The following is a 19,050-nucleotide window of genomic DNA, read 5'->3' on the forward strand; positions in this document are numbered from 1 at the left end:
TTCATGAGATAAGGCCAGTCTTCTCCAAATATGCACTCTTCAAGAGCAGATGGAAGCCATGGTCAGGAGGACTTTTACTCATCTTCAGTTGATACCCTGGTTGCAGCTTTGTCATTTAGGAATAGGATGTGCTGACAAGAGTCACAATGCCCTAGTCATCTCTCAGTTTGACCATTGTAATTTCACTTTATCTGAAGCCAACTTTGAAAACTTCAGCTGGCACAAGACAGCTGTATGTTAATGGTATGGCCATGTCATAGTGCCGCTATGGGAACCAAATTGTTTCAGAGGGAGTTGACAATGCTGGCCACTACCTTTATAAAGCCATCTGTCTCAGGACCTGAGCATTTTAGAGAGGCTGGACAACAGAGAACATCTGCTGAAGATCTCCTCTTATTGAAAGCCCAAAGTGAAAGAGGACCATACCTATTAGCTCTCCCAGGTAAACCGGACAGGAAGTGTGACTGGATTAATTAATTCTACTTTACCGTAAGGCTATATTAATACAATTTTGGAAGCCACTTTGGTGAGGTGGATGATATAGACATGTGATGGATGAATGAATAAATAACGAATCTGAAAATACAAACTTTTCACCATTGCTTTTAGCTGCTTGATCCATTAGGACAGGTCTTTGCTAAATTTCTTTCTCTGATCTTTAAGCTCCTGAGAGTCCCTGCTTCTCTTGTCTAATTGTCTCCTAGATCAGGGGTCTCCAACCGTGGCAACTTTAAGACTTTAAGCTTTGCTGGCTGAGGAATTCTGGGAGTTGAAGTCCACAAGTCTTAAAGTGGCCATGGTTGGAGACCCCTGTCCTAGATAGCATCTCTTTCTTTCGTCCCCCAAGGTCATCCACATATTCTATTATATTAACCGACCTCCCTCCAATGGAACAGCTGACTGGATGGTCCACACTATCCTGATCTTCCAAAATGTGGTTTAAACCTAGCTGTACTTCTTCTGTGAACAGTATGAAGCCATCAGCGTGCCTCTTAATGCTGAATGTGCATTACAGGTAGTCCTTGACTTACAACAGTTCATTTAGTGACCAAAGTTACAACAGCACTGAAAAAAGTGACGTGACCGCTTTTCACACTTATGACCTTTGCAACAACCCAGTGGTCACGTGATCAAAATTCAGACGCTTGGCAATTGACTCATATTTATGACGGTTGCAGTGTCCCAGGGTCATGCGGTGACCTTTTGAGACCTTCTGACACCCGACGTCAATGGGGAAGCCAGATTCACTTAACAACTGTGGGATGAAAGGTCATAAAATGGAGCAAAGCTCACTTTACAACTGTCTTGCTTAGCAACAGAAATGTTGGAGGTCAATTGTGGTCGTAAGTCGAGGACTACCTGTATTACAGTGACTGAATGTCTTTATTATGATTGTGCTTTAAAATATGTAAAATTTTGGATTTTAACATCAATATGGATATTGGACTGAGATGGCAGATAAGGCTGGTGGATAAAATATATCTACTACTGTATGCTGGGTCCCCTAATTCCGATTAGTATAACCAAAGTACAACCATGGTTAGTATAACCATCGTGTTCATTGGGGACTGTGCAGATCAAACTCCAACACATGTAGGGGAAATAGTTTCAGAAGTGCAGGATAGCTAATCAAGAAAAAACAAAACCAAATAAATTGTGTTGGTTATGAGAAAAAAAAAATCCAGATACACTGAAATATAACTTTACCTTTACTGGTAGTTTTTTTTTATTTATAACTAGTTGCTTAGCAACCATTCAAAGTTACAATGGAGACCCCTCCCCCTGAAAAGCTACAGGTAGTCCTTGACTTACAGCCACAATTGAGCCCAAAACTTCTGTTGTTAAGTGAGACATTTGTTATGTGAGGCTTGCCCCATTTTACAACATCTCTTGCCACAGTTGTTAAGTGAATCACTGCAGTTGATAAGCTAATACCATGGCTGTTAAGTGAGTCTGGTTTCCCCATTGACTTTGCTTGTCAGAAGGTCGCAAAACAGGATCACATGACCATGGGACACCGAAACAGTCATAAGTATGAAACAGTTGCCAAGCATCTGAATTTTGATCACATGATCATGGGGCTGCTACAAAGGTCGCTAGTGTGATCATCAGTCATTTTTTTCCGTGCCATTGTAACTTTGAAATGGTCACTAAATGAATTGTTGTAAATCGAGGACTACCTATACTTATGACCCAGTTTCAAAGTTCTGACATTGCCCCCCTGAGATCATGTGATTGAGTTTTGGCCCTCAACAACTGTCCCACATTTACAGCCATTTGCAGTGCCTCATAGTCACATGACTGTGATATATGATAGCTTTGCTGGAAACTAGCATTTATGTCTGGTTTCTGTCAAAAACCGACCCAAAGCAAGTGACGGTTTCACTTAATGACCACAGTGTTTGCTTAACAACTACAGCAAAAAAAGCTCATGATATTGGGTCTGGTCACAGGGTGACTCACTTTACAACTCTCATGACTTACAATTGTAACTGCCAGCCTAAATTATGGTCTTAACTTGAGAACTGTCTGTATTAAATCAGTTGTTGGTTGCCCCCGGTTCGCATCGGTTTTATAGAATCGGTAGTAAAACTGGTGGGAAGCTCCGCCCACCGACCCCCAACGTCCTCAAAATGAATGAATGGAATGTGCGCGCAGAAGAGCGCGCATGTGCACAAGCAAAGCGCGTGCACGCAGCCCCATTGCAAACCAGTAGTAAAGGTAAGTAGAACCCACCCCTGTATTAAATCCTCTGAGGATTTATAAAATGAGACAATTCCAATATGCCTTTTTCTTATCACCAGTTCCGTATTCTGTTCTGCTGTTCCTTCATTCACGCTTTATTTTATTTAGCCATATGATTCTCAATTTGACTCCCATTAGTTCTTCTAATACTGTATATTTGGTTTTTAACCCTTCTCCGCTTCTCAACCCATTAAACTGCGGAACTTCTAATCTGCTTCAGCCGTGCTCTATTTGTTCAGAAGATTAAACCTAACATGAGTACCCCTGATAGTCATTAATAAAATGTACAGTTGAATCAGATCTCTCTTTATTTATCCCTGACTTGGTGGGAAAAAAAGCACCATGGAATAAATGAAGATCCAAACAATATTCCTGATTTGGAATTTGTATATGATGTGGATAAAAACTAGGGCATCACTGCATAGCAAATACTGTTTGGTGAAAATGCCTGTACAGTACAGTCATCATTAAAAGTACAAACCAGGGAAATATTCCTTCAAATCTTTTCTGAACCATAAATTCACAACGTGCCTCAGGTAGGCTGCCTCCTCCTCGGTGCTGTCCTCATTTGCACCTTAAGGCCGTGGCACAAACATGTTTTACCAAGATCTTCTTTACCTGTTGTGTCTCCAAGACGTTACTTTCATCCTGTCTCCAGCATAGAAATCAGACAGGCTTATGAAAATGGTGTTTAGCTGTAACAGCATTATTTCTATCCTGCTTTTTCTGTAGGAGCTCAAGGCAACTTGTGGGGTTTCTCTATACTTACTCCTATCTGGTAAATTTGTTTGTTTGTTTGCTTGCTTGCTTGCTTGTTTCTTCTTTTTTTTCCTTTCTTTCTTTCCTTCCTTCTTTCTTTCTTTCCTGTCTTTCTTTCTTTCTCTCTTTCTTTCCTCCTTTCCTCCTTTCTTTCTTTCTTTCCTTTCTTTTTTCCTATTTCCTTTCTTTTTTCCTTCTTTCCATTTTTCCTTCTTTCTTTCTTTTAAAATAATATTGATTAAAGATTACAAGATTAAAGGTTAAAGGTTAGAAAAAGAATTAAATATTAAATATTAGAAACAATATGAATATATGTGTGTGTGTGTGTGTGTGTATGTGTGTGTATAGTTTATTGTCATTGTACGTATATACACAGTATACCCATACAACGAAATTCACATAACACATAATACAAATGACATAAAATATAAGACTGAAAAAGAAAAACAGAAAATGTGGAAAAATAAAAAATAAAGAACTTCCCCCTTCATCTTGACTAGTACAAACGATAGGTAATTTATCACCTCCTCTTCAATTACAGCAAATTCTTTCTTCTTTCCATATCTTAACTCTTAGCTCTAAACAAGCTCTTAAAATCTCACCATCTTGATTGAGCTAGTTTTCTTTACATACTTATCATGACCACATGGCAGGCATTTCCCAAGAATATCAAGACAGCTTGCAAAATACAGGTAGTTCTCATATAGTTCTCGATGTTTACGAGCGATTGCCCACTCCGACCCCCAAAGCACTGCTCGTTTCCCGGGTTGTTCAGAGTCTCAGACCCTGGGTCTACGGCTGATGTTATGTAATGCCAGGTCAGTGGTAAATAAAGCCCACCTCATTCATGATCTTATTTCAGAGGGGGGTGCTGACCTGGCAGGGATTACGGAGACCTGGTTAGGCCAGGAGGGAGGAGTTCCCCTTGTAGAAATGTGCCCGCCAGGTTTCTGTGCATTCCATCAGCCAAGGACTCAGGGAAGGGGTGGGGGAGTGGCAGCAATCATTAGAGAAAGTCTTTGCCCGAGGGAGGCCACTGTTCCTCAGATAGCCGGATGTGAGTCCCTCCTTGTGAAGTGGGGTCAGGGGATTCAGATGGGCCTACTGATTGCGTACCTGGCTCCCTGCCACGTAACAGCAGTCCTGCCTGAGTTGCTCGACATTATAGCCGGGGTGGCGGTGGAAACCCCCAGACTTATTGTTATGGGGGATTTTAACCTGCCATCCGCTGGTGAGATGTCGGAGACGGCTCGGGAGTTCATGGCTTCCATGACGGCCATGGACCTGACCCAGGTAGTTCAAGGCCCCACCCACTTGGGGAATCACACTCTGGACTTGATTTTTGTCTCTGATCAGTGGCTGAATGATCTAAGAATAGGGGATATAGACATCAAGCCCTTGTCATGGTCTGATCATTCTCTCCTTCACATGGACTTTCAAGTCACTTCCACCCACCGCAGGGAGATGGAACCAACCAAATGGTTCCATCCCAGGCGCCTGATGGACCCCGAAAGGTTCCTGATGGAGCTTGGGCCATTTCCTGAGACTCTGGCTCACGACTCGACTGAGGACCTGGTGGTCGCCTGGGACAGGGCGGCTACTGGGGCCTTGGACCGCGTCGTGCCTTTGCGGCCTCTGACCCAATGCCGATCTCGTCTAGCTCCTTGGTTTTCCGAGGAGCTGAGAGAGATGAAGCGAGAGATGAAAGACACCTGGAGAGCGATTGGAGGACAAGCCGATCTGAATCTGACCGAACACAGGTGAGATCTTATATTAAGACCTACCTAGTGGCGATAAGAGCGGCGAAGTCTAGCTACTTCTCCGCTCTTATTGCATCTGCAGAGAACCGCCCAGCTGCGCTATTTAGGGTGACCCACTCCCTACTTCAGGTGGGGGTACAGGAAGATCCCTTAAAAGGTCGAGCTGAGGATTTTGTACAATTCCTGCATGATAAAGTTGCTCAGATTCGGGAAGGCCTGGACTCCGATTGGGTAGATCCAGGGGAGGAGACGGGGGCAGGTCTTGAGAGCGTTATCTGGGAAGAGTTTGACTCTGTGACTCCTGAGGACGTGGACAGGATTCTGGGCAAGCTTAACGCTGCCACATGTTTATTGGACCTGTGTCCCTCCTGGTTGGTACTGGCCTCCCGGGAGGTTACACGAGGCTGGCTTCAGGGGATTATAAATGCTTCTCTGAGTGAGGGTGTCTTTCCCGCTGCCTTGAAAGAGGCGGTTGTGAAGCCCCTCTTCAAGAAGCCTTCCCTGGACCCGGCTATATTATCAAATTATCGTCCAGTCTCCAATCTTCGCTTTGTTGCAAAGGTTGTTGAGAGTGTGGTGGCGCGACAACTACCCCGATACCTGGATGAAGTTGTCTATCTGGATCCGTTCCAGTCGGACTTCAGGTCACGATACAGCACGGAAACGGCATTGGTCGCGTTGGTGGATGATCTCTGGAGGGCTCGGGACAGAGGTTGCTCCTCTATCCTGGTCCTATTAGATCTCTCAGCGGCTTTTGATACCATCGACCATGGTATCTTACTGCACCGGCTGGAGGGGTTAGGAATAGGGGGCACTGTGCTTCGGTGGTTCTCCTCCTTCCTCTCTGACAGTTCACAGTTTGTGTTGGCAGGGGGGCAGAGGTTGACCTTGAGGCACCTTATTTGTGGTGTGCCACAATGGTCAGTCCTCTCACCCCTTCTGTTCAACATTTATATAAAACCGCTAGGCGAGATCATCCATGGTTTTGGGGTGAGTGTTCATCAGTATGCTGATGACACACAGCTATACATCTCCACCCCAGACCACCCCAATGATGCCCTTGCTGTGATATCCCGTTGCCTGGAGGCCGTGCAGATCTGGATGGGGAGAAACAAGCTCAGACTCAACCCCTCCAAGACCGAGTGGCTGTGGCTTCCGGCGTCCCGGTATAGTCAGCTGGTACCATCACTGACAATAGGGGATGAGATCTTGCTCCCCACAGAGAGGGCCCGCAACTTGGGTGTCCTCCTGGATTCACGGCTATCTTTAGAAGATCATTTGACGGCCGTGGCCAGGGGTGCCTTTTATCAGGTTCACCTGATCCGCCAGTTGCGTCCCTTTCTGGATCGGGACACCTTGCGCACGGTCACTCATGCCCTAGTTACCTCCCGTATGGACTACTGTAATGCTCTCTACATGGGGCTCCCCTTGAAAAGCACCTGGAGGCTCCAACTGGTCCAGAATGTAGCCGCGCAGGTGATTATGGGCGCAGCTCGTTATGCCCATGTAACACCTCTCCTACGCGAGCTGCACTGGCTCCTGGTGGTCTTCCGGGTGCGATTCAAGGTGTTAGTTATCACCTTTAAAGCGCTCCGTGGCTTAGGACCTGGGTACCTACGAGACTGTCTTTTGCCACCAATAGCCTCCCACCAACCAGTTCGTTCTCACAGGGAGGGACTACTCAGGGTGCCATCAGTCAAATTATGCCAACTGGCGACTCCCAGGGGGAGGGCCTTCTCTGTGGGGGCTCCAACCCTTTGGAATGAACTGCCCCCTGAAATACAAAATATCCCTGATCTCCGTGCTTTCCGCCGTGCCCTCAAGACCCTGATGTTTCAACAGGCGGGGCTAAACATATGAACATGTGAATGATTTTTTTTTTTTAATGTTATCTAATTCTGGGTTTTATTTAATTGACCAAACTAAGTAATAATTTTAATTAGCAATTTTATGATGTTTGTGTGACTATATTTTTCTTGACTGTACATCGCCTTGAGTCCTACGGGAGAAAGGCGGTATAGAAATATAATAAATAAATAATAAATAAATAAATAAATATAATGACCACAGTTGGGACGGACAAGTTGATTGTTAAATGAAGCGATTGCTATTAATCTTACTTCATCTTTTCTTTGCTTTGTGGACTTGCAAAGATCATAAATGTTAGGATTGTTCACAAATTGTTCCTTTTTCATCACTGGTGTAACTGCAAGTGGCCATTAAATACAAGGACTGCCTGTAGAATGCTTTTCCATGCAACATAGGAATCATAGGTGGGAGGGGGGGGAAATAGCAGGGAGGGTGAGCTGATGACCAAGCCATGACTGTATTTAGGTTTTCATGGATTTGAGAATAGGTTAGATCTATCCAATTTAGATTCCATCCTGTGACGAAATAGTTCCCAATTAATTCGCTAATCAAATTTCTTCAACTTGTCAAAAATTATTCAGATGTTGCCCAAGGATGAGTAGAATAAACAAAGAAATTTTTTTAAAATGTAGTATTTTTACTGCATTTTAAAATCCACAAGGCAGGACTCCCCTGCCCCCCCCCCACACACACGTGCATTTTTGCCATATCCTAATAGAACTGTAGACCTTTACAAACCAGAGGTAGGTTTCAGCAGGTTCTGACCAGTTCTGGAGAACCAGTAGCGGAAATTTTGAGTAGTTCGGAGAACCGGTAAATACCACCTCTGACTGGCCCCGCCCCCATCTATTCTCTGTGTCCCGAGTCCCAGCTGATCAGGAAGAAATGGGGATTTTGCAGTAACCTTCCCCTGGAGTGGGGTGGGAATGGAGATTTTACAGTATCCTTCCCCTGCCACGCCCACCAAGCCACGCCCACCAAGCCATGCCACGCCCACAGAACCAGTAATAAAAAAATTTGAAACCCATCACTGCTACAAACCCCTCACATCCTGGACATAAACCGTTTCAATTCCTCACCTCAGGATATCATTGCAGGATATTGTATGCCATAACAACTAGACACAGAGAGGTTTTTTTCCTTCCTTTTTCACTCTGCTGAACCCTTAATTCCCACAGTACTGTCTTATGTGTAAGTATATTTACCCATGTCCTATGGTTGTATTACTATTATCCTCTCATTGCCTCCTCTTATTGATATCGTTACTATGATTATTATTACTTTGCTATTATGACTATTATGACTTTGTTACTTTATGTACCAAAGACAAATTCCTTGTGTGTCTAATCACACTTCACCATTAAACTGTTCTGTTCTGTTCTGTTCTGTTCGATTCGATTCGATTCGATTCTAATGTAGATTTCCCGAAATATGTTCTACCCTGTTTGAAAGTTTAGGAATGATTAGTGCTCGGTTTGCCTTTTATTGTTTTTTTGCACAGGGTGGGCCTTTGGATGAAGTTATTTGGCTGCAAGAAACAAATTGCACTGCAGGGGGATCAATAATTCATATGAATCTATTTTTTTTAAAAAGCGGGGGGGAAACAAAATCGGGTGGGATCGGAGAGTCCCCAGCAATCAAAAGGTTATTAATGATGAAATATTTTTTTGGACGGGAGGAGTGTGGAGACAGCATCCCTGATTCGAGGCCTGCAAGACCCCTGGCATTTTAGCAGAATGAGACAATTTGTCTGCCTCTGCTGCCATTGCTTTTTGCGGTGCTATTGTTGTGGATGCTTTTAATCATGCTCCGTAGACTGCCCTGATATCTCCAGGGATGAAGGATGAATTTAAAATATGTTAATCCATGAATAAATACATACAAATAGGAGACAAATATCCATAGCTCCGGGACTTAGGAGGCAACTCCCAAGCCTGAAGGAACGGAAAAACAGATCATTAGGACAGGATAGAACAAGTGTGGGCAATATTGCAATCACCAATGTCCCATCTATGGCTTCCAGAGCCTCCTAGAGCAGGACCTTTCGGACCTCAGGGACCACTAAATTCATAATTTTAAATCCCATGGACCACTAATATGATCTGCCTAAAGACTGGCTGAGTGGGTGTGGCTAGATGGTTATGTGATTGGGTGGGCATAGCCAACTTGATGTCACTCACGTTGAGGGGTGCCTCGTCAGCCTCTATTTGCCCCTCCCCTCCCAGTCACTCTTCCCCTGCCTGCCTGGGCTCCTTAGGGCTCCACCAGGAAGCAGTTGTTGGAGCTAAGCAGCCACCACGAGAAAGAGTTGGCAAAACAGCTGGCTCAGTTCAAATTGGATCTGACCGAGAAGGAGGCTCAGCAGAAGCACCTCATTGAGGACCACGAGCATAGGCTTTCCAAGCAGAGGGAAGACCTGCGGGAGTGGAGGCTCAGCAGGCTGAGATGGTCAGCCAATTCCAGGCCATGATACAGTCCCACTGGAACAAGGCCCTCCGCTCTTCGCCACCAGTGGCGCTTCCCCCCAGCCTTTGCCCAAAGCCCTGCACCAGGAGGCTGAAGCAGACCCCGTTGGAATTTCTGCCCCCCTCCAACCCACACAAAATGACCCTGAAGGGGAGACTCTCTGCAGTAACACAAGCATTCATTGCACGTATCCGGCCCAGGGGCCATAGTTTGAGGACCCCTGATTTAGTACAATATAAAAAATGCAAATAATTTTTCTGTGGACCACCAAAATTTTCTCACAGACCACCAATGGTCCACGGACCACCAGTTGGTGACTGCTGTCCTAGAGAAGAATGGGTGGGATGGAAAAGTTAATCCTTCTTTTATTAGCAGGGGAGTAGAAATGAGTGCTCACCACATCTTATAAAACCCACTTTTAGAGAAAAGAAGGACTAGGGATGACATGATAGCAGTATTCTACCGTGTTTCCCCGAAAATAAGACCCGGTCTTATATTTTTTTGAACCCTGAAATAAGCGCTTGGCCTTATTTTCAGGGAGGTCTTATTATTTTGGGCACGTGGAGCAAGATGGGCTCCTCTTGCCATCTTACCTGATTTCCAGCTCTGTGTTTAAATATTTTCAGGAAGGGCTTATTTTCAGGGGGAGGCTTATTTTAGCGCAAGCGCTCAAAAGCCAGAGTGGGCTTATTATCAGGGGGTGTCTTATTTTCAGGGAAACAGGGTAGTATTTGAGGGGCTGACACAAAGAAGAGGGGGTCAACTTATTTTTGAAAGCACTTGTAGGCAAGACAAGAAACAATGGATGGAAACTAAGCAAGGAGAGAAGCAACCTGGAATTTAGGAGAAACTTCCTAACAGTGAGGACGATTAACCAGTGGAACAGCTTGCCTCCAGAAATTGTGGGTGCTTCATCCCTGGATGTTGTTAAGAAGAGACTGGACTGCCATTTGTCTGAAATGGTATAGGAAATCCTGCTTGAGCAGAAGGTTGGACTAGAAGATCTCCAAGGTTCGGCTCTATTCTGAATTGGAAATCACTATACTAGTTAAGTGAATCATTAAATCATTAGGTGAATACAATTTCCCCCACTGGTTTTGGTTGTCGGAAGCTGGGTGGGAAAATGACAAATGGTGTGATCACATGACCTGTGGATGCTGCAACAGTAGTAAATACAGGCCAATTGCCAAGCACCCGAATTTTAATCAGGTGATCATAGGGGTGGTGCGACAGGGATAAGTCCAAGGAAAGATTGCAAGTCACATTTTTCAGTGCTATTGTAACTCTGAACAGTTGCTAAACAAATGGTTGTTAAGTCAGGAATTACATGTAAATATATATATATTTACTTTGCTCCTGGAAGCACGAAGCCGAGAACACCAGCCTGAAGATGACGAATGAGACTTCGTCGAAACGTCGCCAAGACCCTTCCAATTTTACGTGGGAGAAGACCCGAATAACCAAAGACCTACATACAAACACCCGCGAAAACCTATATATATATCACAGCTGAAACAAGGTTGTAGACACCAGTTTTAGGGTTTCCAAAATGAAAGCATCATCTACTGGAGACAATGGCTGTTTAAGAATGAACAGACTGTGATTGCAGCTCAGGTGGCTAGATTCTGCGCAGCAGCACCAGGGATTCATCGGAAACCTGTGATTAATCCACCATAGCTATTTTACACAACTAATGTAGCAAACTCTTTTGCATTACTATTTTTTTGTATTTTAATATTTAATCACTACGGGCCTCACAGTTTAAGGATTGATATTATCGTATAGTTAATAGAACAGGACAGAATACAATAGAGCTGGAAGAGACCTTGGAGGTTTTCTACTCCAGCCCCCTGCTGAAGCAGGAGAACCTATATAATCTCAGACAAATGATGTCCAGTCTCTTCTTAAAAACCTCCAATGATGGACACCCACAATTTCTGAAGGCAAGCTGTTCCACTGGTTAATTGTCCTTACTGTTAGAAAGTTTCTCCTTAATTCTAGGTTGCTTCTCTGTTTGATCAGTTTCCAACCATTATTTCTTGTCCTGCCCTCCAGTGCTTTAGAGAATAATTTGACCCCCTCTTCTTTGTGGCAGCCCCTCAAATACTGGAATACTGCTATCATGTCACCCCGATTTCTTCTTTTCTTTAAACTAGCCAGACCCAACCCCTGCAGCAGGGGTGAAATGCTCCCGGTTCAGACCGGCTCAGGCGAGTAGGTAGTGATAGTGGCGAGCAGTTCGGAGAACCGGTAGCAAAAATCCCTGCCCCCGCCCCCCATGCCCAGCTGAGCCGCGCGATCATCAGAGCCTTTTTTTCTTTTTAAATGGCTCTGACGAGCCAAGTTCTGATGATCCCAGCTCTGATGATCCCAGCTGAGTTGCCTGCTAATCAGGCAACTCAGCTTGGATCGCCAGAGCCATTTAAAAGAAAAAAACTTTAAATGGCTCTGACTATCCAAGTTCTGACGATCCCAGCTGAGTTGCCTACCGGTAGCAAAAGTCCCTCCCCCTCCTGCCCTCAGTTTGCTTACCTTAGCTGCTGGTCGCAACGCCTTACTGTAATCCCTGCAATCCATTGCATCAGCAAGCAACTGAATCTCTCTGCCTGCAATCAAGCAGACAGGGAATTGTGGATTTCAACTCCCAGAATTCCTCAGCCAGCTTTGCTTTGCTGGCTGAGGAATTCTGGGAGTTGAAGTCTACAAGTCTTAAAGTTGCCAAGGTTGAAGACCCCTGTTCTATTGGGTAAGTTTTTTTCCCCTTTGGGAGCTTTAAAAAAATAGTTAATTGAGGTTTTTTTTAGTTGTTCTTTTTTTAGACCTAGCCATTTAAAGTTTAGGAAGTTTTAAATTTAGCTGCTTTTATATAAAAATAAAAATAAATTAAAATAAAATAATATTTGTGCAACTTTCTGAGATTTAGTGTGTTTCTGTAGTGTTTCACTCTAACTACACAAATACACAAAATCTCACAAAGCTGTATGTGGAATTTTGTGTGTGTAAAGTGTGAAAGTTGGTTTTTTTGGGCTTTTTGTGGCTGTGTGAGGTTCCTGCTTGTTGCAGGGGCTATTTTGGGTCTAGCACAGCTGCTTTTATATTGTGGGTGAGCCAGTTGTGTTGTGTTGTGTTTTGTAGATTAAAAAAGGGCAAAGAAGTGACATTGACTTGGCAATGCCCACCTGACCAACAAGCCACACCCTCCCAGTCACCTTACCACCAAGCCACACCCACTAATTAAGCCACGCCCACAGAACCGGTAGCAAAAAAATTTAGATTTCACCCCTGCCCTGCAGCCATTCTTCATATGGTTTAGTCTCCAGGCCTTTGATCATCTTAGTTGCTCTTCTCTGAACTTTCTCCAAAGTCTCAACATCTTTTTTGTAGTATGGTAACCAAAATTGATTGCAGTATTCCAGGTGTGGTCTTACTAGGGTTTTGTAAAGTGGCACTAATATTTCACGTGATCCTCATTTTATGCCTCTGTTTATACAACTCAGGAATTGCATTAGCTTTTTTGACTGCTGCTGCACACTGCTACTGGCTAGATGCCAGACTGTGATTTTAATATAGATTTTATCTGTTATTATTTTATTGTAGAATTTTTAACTGGATATTCCTTGATTGTTTTTATTTGTTCTGGTCTTTGACTGTAATCAACTTGATACTGATTGGAGAAGAGGAACTTATTGTGATGTCACATAACTTTCTCTCAGATGATGTTTATTGCTTTTAAACTTTATACATTATTCAGGGTTAGATGTGAGCAGGAAAGTGGCCAAATTTCCACCAGATTTGTGGGCGTCTCCTTTTTTGTTTGTTTGTTTATGGGAGAAAACCCAAATAGCAAAGGCAATTGAATGGAAATGAATGTGAAATCACACTCGAGGAAGAGAGATCCCAAATTCATATGTACAGTGATGTGGTCTGAGTTGTCAGTGACAACTAATCAGGGAAAGGGTCTTGGAGACATGGTGAAAATGTCCCACTAAGTTATAAAAAGATTCATTAGGAAAAACACTAGGAATTTTCAAGGGTGTAACGTCACTAGAGAAATCTAAGATGTAAATTTTGGTCATGGCCCTTACAAAAAAGAAATTGAACAAGGGAAAGGGTGTAGCTGATTGCCATTCCAGTACACTTTTGCTTCTTCTTTTTTAAAAAAAAAAAGTTGATTTATAGAGAGAGATGGTTGGATGGCTGTCCACTACACTATCATTTTCCTATTTGCTCCTAAGAAATATTCCATGGCAATCTATTTTTTCCTGTTGTGTCCTCATGATGTTGTCTCTACCTTGTTCATGAGTGAAACAAACGTAAGTGGCCCTCAGACCAGGGATGGGTTTATCACTAACGGTTCGCTCGTGGGCACGCATGCAACGCTTCTGCACATGCGCAGAAGCATTCGGGCGGGTGGGCGGAGCCTCCTGCCACCGCCACTACCGGTTCGCCCAACCCGGGCTGAACCAGTAGCAACCCACCATTGCCTCAGACAGATCTGTGTCAAGGCAATATTTTGCCCCTTATTCTGACATCATCCAAGGACAGCCTCAAATTTGCACAATCTTTTAGGCTTTCTCACTGAACACTTTGTAGGATGATAGATGATAGCAATAACTAGGGGAAAAAAGATAATACAGGTAGTCCTTGACTTAGGACTACAATTGAGTCCAAAATTTATGTTGCTAAGTGAGAAATTTGTTAAGTGAGCGTAACAAATTTTATGACTTTTCTTGCCACATTTGTTAAGTGAATCACTGCAGTTAAATTAAATTAGTAGCACAATTGTTAAGTGGATCTGGTTTCCCCCTTGACTTTGCTTGTCAAAAGGTTGCAAAAGATGATCACATGAGCCCGGGACACTGCAACTGTCATAAATATGAGCAAGTTGTCAAGCATCTTGTAAATAAATCAAGTAAACCACGTGACCATGGGGATGCTGCAGTGGTCATAAGTGTGAAAAATGGTCATAAGTCATTTTTTTCAGTGGTGTTGTAATTTCAAACTGTCACTAAATAACTTATCTGTAGAGCTACCTTACTCTACAGGTAAGTCAAGGACTACCTCTAGAGGCAGGAAGGATCGACAATAGGGGCAGCTGACTTCACGCTGATAGACAAATAGTCCTCGACTCAGCACAACAACTGAGCCCAAAATTTCCATTGCTAAGCAAGGCAGTTAAGTGAGTTTTGGCCCATTTTATGAACTTTTTTAAAAGCCACGATTGTTAAGTGAATCACTATATTTATTAAGGGAATCGTGCTTCATTAATTGAATTTGGTTTCCCTGCTGATTTTGCTCGTTGGAAGCCAACTAGGAAAGTTACAATAGTGATCATATGACCCTGGAATAGTGCAATTGTCATAAATACATGCCAGTTGCCAAGCACCCAAATTTTGATCATGTGACCATGGGGATACTGCAATAGTCATGTGAAAATTGGTCATAAGTCGGTTTTTTTTAGTGTCACTGTAACTTTGAATTGTCACTAAATAAATGGTTATTTATTTTATATAGGGTATGACATCTACAGAGGTCATACAATTACTGATATACAGCACTAATAAAACACTATATATATATATGTGTGTGTGTGTGTGTGTGTGTGTGTGTGTGTGTGTGTGTGTAGATCTTTGGTTATTCGGGTTTTCTTCCGTGTCAAATTGGAAGTGTCTTGGCGACGTTTCAACGAAGTCTCATTCGTCATCTTCAGGCTGGTGTTTTCGGCTTCGTGCTCCTAGAAGCATGAATAACCAAAGACTTACATACTAACACCCGCGAAAACCTCAGAAAACATATAGATAGATAGATAGATAGATAGATAGATAGATAGATAGATAGATAGATAGATAGATACAGTATATATATAAGTTTTCTTCTCTTATCGTAGGCCCTTTATGTGTATTTCTCAAATATAAATTTAAGCTGAGGCTCAGCAAATATACATATACGTAGTTGCTGATACTCAACTAAAACTTGTATTTGTGCTGTATGTATAAATAAATATGGACGGAACAATATACAAGACAAAATATTAAATTAAAATAAAACTGTGATAAAATCACCATAAAATCACCCCAGAGTCACAATAGGATAGAAGCTATAATTTGATATCTAATTGCTTCTGGTGTGGCCACAAATGAATAAATAATTGTAAATTGAGAATTACCTGTAGTTTTCTTCTGAATCAAGGTTGCATGGAGAATGCAAGAGAAGTGAAGGAAAAAGCCCATCATTTCTTGTTTTAACCTGCCAAATGATTTCCCCCACCCCCAATAAATCATGGTTGTACAAACTAAGTCTTAGGAGGATGAGTGAACTGCATTTTTGACATCTAAAATCTGAGATTTACATACTGTAGGGTTTACCGTATCGCACTTACCACATGGTAAGTGAAAATTTATGAACAGCAGAATTTGGAGGTGCAATATGACATTCACCCTCTTAAGATGGAGGACAGCAGCCTCTGAAACAGATGTGCTTTCAATCAGTCATGATTTAAAAGATATAACAAATTTCCCAATGAACCAGACAAGAATTATATACAAACAAGCAGCCATGATGCTGGGCACACAGAAAAGATTACTCAAAGGAGAGAGGGACCCTCCAGGGAAAAACAAAACTGTGCCAAATTACAAATTGCCATCTCTGAAGATGTTATGCAAACAATACGAGATTCAAATAGAATGCAGATAAAAGAGAAAATTACCCACCGGGGACTCGGATGGTGTAAATACCATCCTCCGTTGTTGGCAGATCTGGAAAAATAGGATTCTGGCAGCCTGTGTTCCAAAAATTTTATTGATAAGCATTGTTGGTCACAGGTTTGTGGTGCGAAAATTTGAGGTGACATGCAGTCAACAATTGCTAGAGCAGCTTGCTTAGATTAATAACTGGTGACTCCTGAAATAAGCAAGAATGAATTTGTATGCAGCAAAGGACTGATCTAATGTGGGGTCACGAGTCAGTTATGAAGCTGCGGACTTATTTTTGCTGGTCCTCCAATTATAGAACAGGGTGTATACCAGTCAGTCCTGGGATTGAGAACTGAAATTAATTTAACCTGGTTCATGCCCAATGCTGAAAGACAATTTGGAAGAGCACCTAGAATGGAACAGCAACAGAAGTAATGAAAAGGCAGGTCAGTTTAGGTCAGTATTTTGTTAAATTCAGCTGATTTAGCATAGAATCCTGGGCAGAGTTTCAATTTATTCCGAGATCTTATTCTAAGATTCAATTTATTCCGAGGAGACTTACATGTCAGTTTTTAGGTGTAATTCATATTTCATTACTCTCTCGTCACCACATAAAAATTGAGAGAGTGGAAGTGAGAATGGAGATCTAACCTTAACCCTTTTTGGCCTTCATGGCAGTCTTTCTTGACCAGATGTCCTCTGACACAGGTAGCCCTCGACTTAACAACCGCAATTGAAAGCAGAATTTCTGTTGTTAAGGCATTTGCTAAGTGAATTGTGAGCAATTTTGCTACCTTTTTTGTCACAGTTGTTAAGTGAATCACCACAGTTGTTAAGTGCATCATGCAGTCATGAAATAAATCCAGCTTCCCCCATTGACTTTGCTTGCTGGAAGCCAGCTGAGAAGGTTCACAAAAGGCAATCCCATGACTCCAGAACATTGCAATCATTGTAAATGCATGGCGGTTGCCAACCACCCAAATTTGGATCATGTGACCATGGGGATGCTCTGTCAATTGTAGGTGCAAGGACCAGCTACAAGTCACTTTTCTCAGGGCCATTGTAACTTTGAAAGGTCACTAAATGAGTGTGAGTCAAAGACTACCTTTGACTCAGGTAAGGTTGACTCAGCTTTCCATCCTTCCGAGTGGGTAAAATGAGAACCCAGATTGTTGGGGGCAATATGGTGATTCTGTAAATTGCTTAGAGTGAGCTGTAAAGCACTGTGAAGCAATATATAAGTCTAAGTGCTATTACTATTGCTACCTGTATGTGGAATAGTTTCTAACGTTCACCAAATCCTTGGGTCCTGCTAATAACTCTTTTGGGTAGAAATGGGACAACAATTGCCCCAAAGTGATGCCCTTCTGATAGGCTGGAACTACAATTCCCAAAATTCTGTCATGCTGGCTGAAATTCTGGGAATTGCTGTTTTGGGATTACCTGATTCTGATGGAAGACGCAATGCTCTGGTTTAGATTGCATTTTGATCACTCTTTTGAGACTAATAACATCTGCAAAAACAACCTGGTCAAAATAGAGCCAATTTTTCAATTTCCACTATAAATCGTTCCATAGACATCCATCGTCCTAAGGAAAGAAATATGAAGGGAAAAAATGTCCAAGAGCACACCAGGGAATAAAAGAGACTGAAGTCTAAGTGAGCTGTGGAATTAAAAACACAATCACGGATATAAAGCAAAGCAGAAAGGAGAAGGAGAAGAAAAATTCCCCCAAGATTGTATGTGCATCGAAGAACTGATATAATTTAAAAAGACAAAAACAAGCTGGAAAACTCTTTTGATGCTCCACTGTTACCGTAACCTAGATTTTAGCTTCTTAGCAACAAAATAAAATATGCATGTTTTGAAAAGAGAGGAAAAAAGAATTTTTTGTTTGGGAGGAATTGAAGACTGAGGGTTAGGATGACCCCGCACAAAAGGCTCAGAAGCCAATGAAAAATAGGAACGGCCCAACAAAACTTCATGATCTCTAATGTTGATCTGCCTTTCAGTTACCACTGTTATGTAGTTAGTGAGTTACTAACTGCCATGGGGACATGGCAAACATCTCAGAAAGGACCCTCCCTATTTTCTTGGACAGTAAAGGTGAGGGGGAGAGATGTACTTTCAGATTTGCAAGATTCTGTTATTGTAATCTTAGAACTAGTACCTTTAGATGTGCTTCTAGACTACCTCACAAGGTTGACACATCTACAGGCATGCTGCCCTTGGACTGGAAGTGTGGCCCTCCATAGCCATGTTGACCAGTGGTGGGATTCAGCCAGTTTGTGCTGGTTCTGGCGAACTGGTAGTTAAATTGATGACGGGCCCCGCCACACCCATCCCCTTCCAGGAGTCCCCACATGCCCCATTTTGACTCCCAGGTAAGTGCAGGGAGGCCTCCTAGGCCCAAAATGGGGCACAGGGGAGGGTGGCGCATCTCCCCTCCATGGCCCATTTTTGCTCCTAGGGGGGTGCAGGAGGCCAAGTGCTGCCTATCACACCCCCTGGCCATGCCCACCATGGCCATGCCCATCCAGCCAGTCATTAGGGCAGAGAACTGGTTGTTAAATTATTTGAATCCCACAACTGATGTTGACTTAAACTACAGGAAAGGATGCAGACTGGATGTTTTAAACAAGAATTTTTTATCTGACATGGTACAGGGTCTCCTGCTTGAGCAGGGGGTTGGACTAGAAGACCTCTCAAGGTTCCTTCCAACTCTATTATTCTGTTATTCTGACTGGCTTCCTTGGA

The 19,050-nt window shown here is 42.9% G+C and overlaps 1 long non-coding RNA gene across 1 annotated transcript; it reads left to right on the forward strand.

The window, feature by feature from the left end:
- Nucleotides 1-271: 271 nt before the first annotated feature.
- Nucleotides 272-18,164, forward strand: LOC117666872 (uncharacterized). Its single transcript, XR_004591919.2, has 2 exons — nucleotides 272-442; nucleotides 17,870-18,164. It is a non-coding gene; the product is annotated as an uncharacterized LOC117666872 (long non-coding RNA).
- Nucleotides 18,165-19,050: the final 886 nt, after the last annotated feature.

This window comes from Pantherophis guttatus, chromosome 4 (genome assembly GCF_059756535.1).
Source record: "Pantherophis guttatus breed Tessera chromosome 4, ASM5975653v1, whole genome shotgun sequence".
Lineage (NCBI taxonomy): Eukaryota > Metazoa > Chordata > Lepidosauria > Squamata > Colubridae > Pantherophis > Pantherophis guttatus.